Source organism: Pseudophryne corroboree, chromosome 2, assembly GCF_028390025.1.
Source record: "Pseudophryne corroboree isolate aPseCor3 chromosome 2, aPseCor3.hap2, whole genome shotgun sequence".
Classification (NCBI taxonomy): Eukaryota; Metazoa; Chordata; class Amphibia; order Anura; family Myobatrachidae; genus Pseudophryne; species Pseudophryne corroboree.
Genome location: NC_086445.1, coordinates 920,946,095 through 920,952,012, shown reverse-complemented (window position 1 = coordinate 920,952,012; position 5,918 = coordinate 920,946,095).

The window sequence follows — 5,918 nt, the reverse complement described above, 5'->3', positions numbered from 1 at the left end:
CAACATTCCTCTGTCTCCTCACTGACCTTGACCTCTCATCTCAAACTCATTTGGAGAAAAGTGCACCTGGCTCTCAGAAAAGCGGCATTTCGGGAGAAAAATTTTTCTGACAGGCTCCGGCGGCCGTGCACTTTTAAAGTAGGAGATAGGGTATGGTTGTCGACTCGCAACATTAAACTTCGACAAACCTCAGCCAGATTGGGTCCTAAATTTATTGGACCATTTCATATTATCAAAAAAGTCAATCCAGTTGCTTTCCGGTTACGTTTACCAAAAACTTTACGGATCGGAAATACCTTCCATTGCTCCTTGTTAAAACCATATGTTTCGTCCAGTAGATTTCCTCGCAAGATCTCTCAGGGGAAATCACCAATAGATGTACAGGGTCAGCAGGAGTTCTTGGTGGAGAAGGTTCTCGATTCCAAGTTGTCCTGGGGTCGGCTTTATTTTTTGGTACATTGGAGAGGTTATGGTCCAGAAGAAAGGTCTTGGGTCCTGGATGAGGATCTCCATGCCCCGAGGCTCAAAAGGGCATTTTTTCGAGAATTTCCTCAGAAACCTGGCCTTAGGGGTTCCTTGACCCCTCCTCAAGGGGGGGGTACTGTTAGGCGCCGAGGGTCCGCCCGTCAGTGCGGCCCGGCGCCTAGCAACTAGGGGCGCCGCAGGCAGACAGCCGCCGGCTCCCTAGCAACGCTAGACGCCGGGCGCACGGAGCCGCTCAGACCCTAGCAACGGGGACGCCACGCTCGGACCGCGTTCCCCGTTGCTGGGTCTTAATTAATCAGTTCAATTGTATCCTGGCCATACAGCATGCAGCTGCACGGCATGATTATGTGATTACCCTGTCTGGATCTTGATTGGAGGGCTCCCAAATTTAAGCACTCTCAGGACTTCTCACAGACGCCGGTGATAGCTTCCTGTTTGCTGTGTCAGTTACAGAGAGTTTCCAGTCCTGCTCAATCCGGTTGTTCCTGTCCTCAGTGGTCCTGTACTCGGAAGTTGTCATCTATTCCTGGAGTCCGACCGAGCACCTTTAACATCCTGTGGTGTTCGTGAGTCGCGGCGTAGCCGTGTGTTGCGGCTTGACCGCTTACTGTTTATTATTTAGTTTCATTGTGTTCCGGAGCTTTTGCGGAGGATTCCGCTCCCACAAATCCACTCTGGTATCCAGCGGTGCTGGATAGGAGTAACGGATCAGTGGATCTTTGGTTGTCCTTTTCCCTGGCGGTTTGTCCGCACATACTTTTGGTTTAAGTTAGTTAGCTTGTAGCCCCTGGCCTGGTTGCTTAGTCATAGGGCCCCTTGTTATCACCCTGTCTCGGATTTCCCTTTGTCTCCCATTAAGACCTGAGGGGGCATCGAAGTTGGGCAGACATAATCCGCCCTTCAAACGCGGCTGCCATGGGCTCAAGCAACCATAGTCTCGCAGGGGATTTCTGATAACACGGGCGAGACAACGGAGTTAGGGCGCCAGGGGTTACTAGGCTTTCCTGCTCCCGTAACCAGCATATCTTTCCAGTACTCAGACCTCTGCCATAAGATCTCCTCTGGTCTGGAGTACGGGAATCATAACAATGTTCACACGAGGGTCGGTCCTCTTCTCCATGTAGAATCCATGGTGTACCTGTTGAAAAAATTCTACTCACCAAATCCAGTGTAGAGGGCTCCTCGGATAATCCATTTGTAATCCACGTACTTGTAAAAATAAAAAAACGGGACACCCGACCACGAACTGAAAGGGGCCCCATGTTTTCACATGGGACCCCTTTCCCCGAATGCCAGAAACCCCCTCTGACTGATGTCTAAGTGGGTTTCTTCAGCCAATCAGAGAGCGCCACATTGTGGCACCCTCCTGATCGGCTGTGTGCTCCTGTACTGTCTGACAGGCGGCACACGGCAGTGTTACAATGTAGCGCCTATGCGCTCCATTGTAACCAATGGTGGGAACTTTGTGGTCAGCGGTTGACCGAAAGTAACCTCACCGCTGACCACAAAGTGGTTTCAAAAATACGGGGGACCCCTACGCTTTTTGTCCCGCGTATTTTTGGAACCAGGACCAGGTGCAGAGCCCGGTGCTGGTTGCTTAAATATGGGGGAACCCCTGTCAATTTTTTACCCATATTTTTGCAACCAGGGCCGGCACAAAGAGCCCGAGGCTGGTTTGGTTTAGGAGGGGGGACCCCACGCAATTTTTTATTGAAAAATTAAAACATTTCCCTCCCCTTCCCACTGAAAAACATGCATGGATCCGTGCATGCCTATACAAACACGGCATAAAAAAGCAGGTCTGTTTTTTTTAGCACTTTTTCACGATTTGTATTTCATCACGGCAGTGTTTGGCTATTGTCGGCAGTGTTTGTGTTTTGCACTTTTTAGTAAATTCCCGATTTCTACCAAATTGCAGGCGTATTTGACCGATGGTGTATTGATTCGTGATTTATTCCGAGGACTTCCAAAATATTACGAATGCCCTCATCACTGCCGTGATTTTTGCTTAGTAAATTACCGAGATGACACTTTGAAGAAAAAACGGCATCTCGGTCAAAATCGGGACCTTAGTAAATATACCCCACCGTCTGCACTTCCGTGTTGAGAATTATCCCCAGGAAGGAACGCCTCCTTATCGGCTTCAAATGCAAAATTGGGAGCTTCGGGATTCACCCGAGATCCCGGGACAGTTGATTTGAGAGAGAAACACTCTGTAACAACATCTCCCTGGAGGATGTTATGGTCGCCCAGATATGGAATTATATCTACTCCTGGTTTGTGGAGCGGGAGTATAAAGGCTGCCATGGCCCTGATGAGCACCCCTGGTGTTGCGTAGAAGACAAGTTCAGTGTTTAGAACTGGAAGTGACATAGTTGTAGTGCAACCTTAGATAGGCCTAGAGAGGCGGCCAGATTGGAATGTGAAGTAAGCACCCCTGATATCCCGGGATACCAGGAATTCCTCTACATCTCGAGCAGAGATCACCACTCCCAGACTCCATCTTGAATTGAACACCCACCAGTAGGGAATCAATGACCCCAGGTTGTTTGAATAGTAACCTCTGTTACGTAAATGAGGTGGAACTGGAATAATAGGATTTTAATGACCTACCGGAAAATCCTTTTCTCGTAGTCCGTAGAGGATGCTGGGGTCCATTTTAGTACCATGGGGTATAGACGGTTCCGCAGGAGCCTTCGGCACTTTAAGACTTTTCAACAGTGTGAACTGGCTCCTCCCTCTATGCCCCTCCTCCAGACCTCAGTATAGGAACTGTGCCCGAGGAGACAAACAAGTTTGAGAGAAGAATTTACATTAAACTAGTGGCGAGATTCACACCAGCTCACACCATACAAAACATGCCGCCTAACATGGATTTCAACATAACCCATGCTAACGTGCATGCATAACGCAACAGCAACAGCTGTGAACACCTCAACACATGAGAACCTGTGTAAAAAGATAAAACATAATTCTGCAGAAAAAATGAGCACTGGGCGAGCGCCCAGCATCCTCTACGGTGTCAAAGTCAGAAAAATATCTCTATACACACTGCCATATTTGCACCTCATACACGTCCGCGCTGCGCATGCGTACGCTCTCCCGTGCGTGTGCATGCTCACAGTCGCGGGCACCCGCAGGCGCACGGTATGCGTATTTACGGTAGAGTTTATGTGATCGTAGCGTGCGACTCAATCGTTACATATTTTCACTATATAATGTATTTTGTAGATCATGGTCCCTTTGATAGATTCTGAAAGTTTAGTTAATATAGCATGTTCCTGGACAGAGAGATCCCTCTTTGTATTGTACGAAGGGTCTGACAGGAGTCATACAGTGGTGTTTAGTATCCATCGGAAGAACATTTAAAGAGCAATATTCCGGTGTTGGTTTGGAGCGGATTAATCGCTCGTGCGAATAGTTATGGACATAAGAAGTTTATGTCCATTTACTATTATTTACTCTTACTTAGCCATGCGGCGGGAAACCCAGTTTCCCTCCCACCTGAGCTGTTGGAAATCGTCACAGCCCACCTGTATGAATCAACCTATGACCTTTTGTTATAGTGCGAAGCCGAATTCCTGTGTCCAATGAACAATGAGATTGTAGGGACCATTGAATTGTATTGTGTGTGGGGCATAAATAGACAAGCCGATCACATCCAGCTCACTCTTCAACGGTTATCATTGCTGAAAATCGGGAGCTGGATGTCCAGAGGCGCATGCGATCGTTTCCCCTTGTGCGTAAGTGTTTCTCCGCAACCATATTGTTCTTACTGTTATTGTGGGCCATTTCTCTCTCTCTCTCTTCTCCTCTTTCTCTCTTATTTTCCCTTAAAACATAATTGTATTGTATTGTATTTCCTGTGTAGTTATCTGGTTAGGTAGTCTATGTTATATTGTAGTGTATGACTTGTATTGTGTTAATTCTTTTGCAAGTATATCATTCATAATATATATATATTAGGCGTTGGACCCTAAGCCCAGGTATCTGTGTATTTCTTATAGTGTTTAGTATTCTCAGAGCGTCGGTGACGCTCGAACAGCATTTGAGTTAATAAGGTTACACTAGGTTGCATCTACACCCTATTTCTACACTAAGGTTTTACTGCATAATATACTGTTTATGGTTTAGATATAAAGGTTTAACATTGTGAGCGTCAGCGCCGCTGGTGATCTCCTCGTGGTCCCGAGCGTCCGCTACGCTATAGCGAATCATTACGTTAGACGGCAGCCAATAGCGTGCCTGCCTGTGATCTCTTGGCCGTGAGCGAACGTGACGCTTGAGCGTCTCGACTACGGCTAAGCGATTGCTACGCAACGAGCGTACCCTTACGATACTCCATACGTGAATAGCGTACAGTGTTCTTAGACCTCATAAAGGGTTTTATATAAGATAAATATTTAGCTTTATCAATTGGCGGCTCGCCCGTCCTTCACATATCTGAACTAGGTAATTTCAGCAGACATTATCCAGCAGCAAAGGGCGGGAGGTCATATTCCTCGTAGTGCTGTTTGGATAAGCGTCTGCTCCGCTTAGTAAAGGGTGCTGAAGGAATCCGGGACCGGAGGTAAGAACAAAACGATAGTGTCTTTTTAAAACTGTTTATTTTTGTCTTGCGTACACACGCACGCATATCTGCATTTCTTTTCATTCGTGTATTTTCATATATCACTCTCCTGTTTGCCATTGTATAATTGATAAACGTACTAAGAGAGATTTGCCGCTATTTCATAGTTAAAGAGTAAAGGTAATACAGTTAAGGTATAGAAATACACACAGCTCTACCTAAAGGTAAAAGGAGAGATTGGTGTGGTGTGCGGTAGATGATCGAGGATCATCTACATTGATAAACGTGTTAGTTGTGTTACGGTGGACATTGGTTTTGTGTACACGTGTCTCTAACAAAGGACTGAGACTCGCGTACGCAAAGGCCGATGCACGCAGCGTAAATTACGCAACGGAGCGTCTGGGTACGCCCACGTAACTCAAGTCACACGATAGTGTTGATTGTTAAGTAACGCAATAAGCGATAAATAGCGCAACAGGCGATAAGTAGCGCAAATCTATTTTAAATTCGAAATTTAAATTAACAGATCCTTCTCCTAATTTGTAACACATCTGGTCTAAAGAGAAATTTCTGCGCAGAAATAGAAATAGAAACAAAAGTGTATATGTGGTGAGTGAGTGTGTTTTTACAATTTTGAGGATTGAACCAAAAGAAATCATCGAGTTCTCGTGAAGGTACATACGTGTAAGTGACATGCACGGTGGCTAGGGAGGCATCCTTGGTTAAACCTAAAAATTTGAGCATTAGAGTATAGCAGACCAGGAGGTCATACTGTAGCAGACCAGGAGGTCATAACAGACCAGGAGGTCTAGGTACAGCAGACAAGGAAGTCCGCTATAGAGTCCACAGGCACAACACCAAA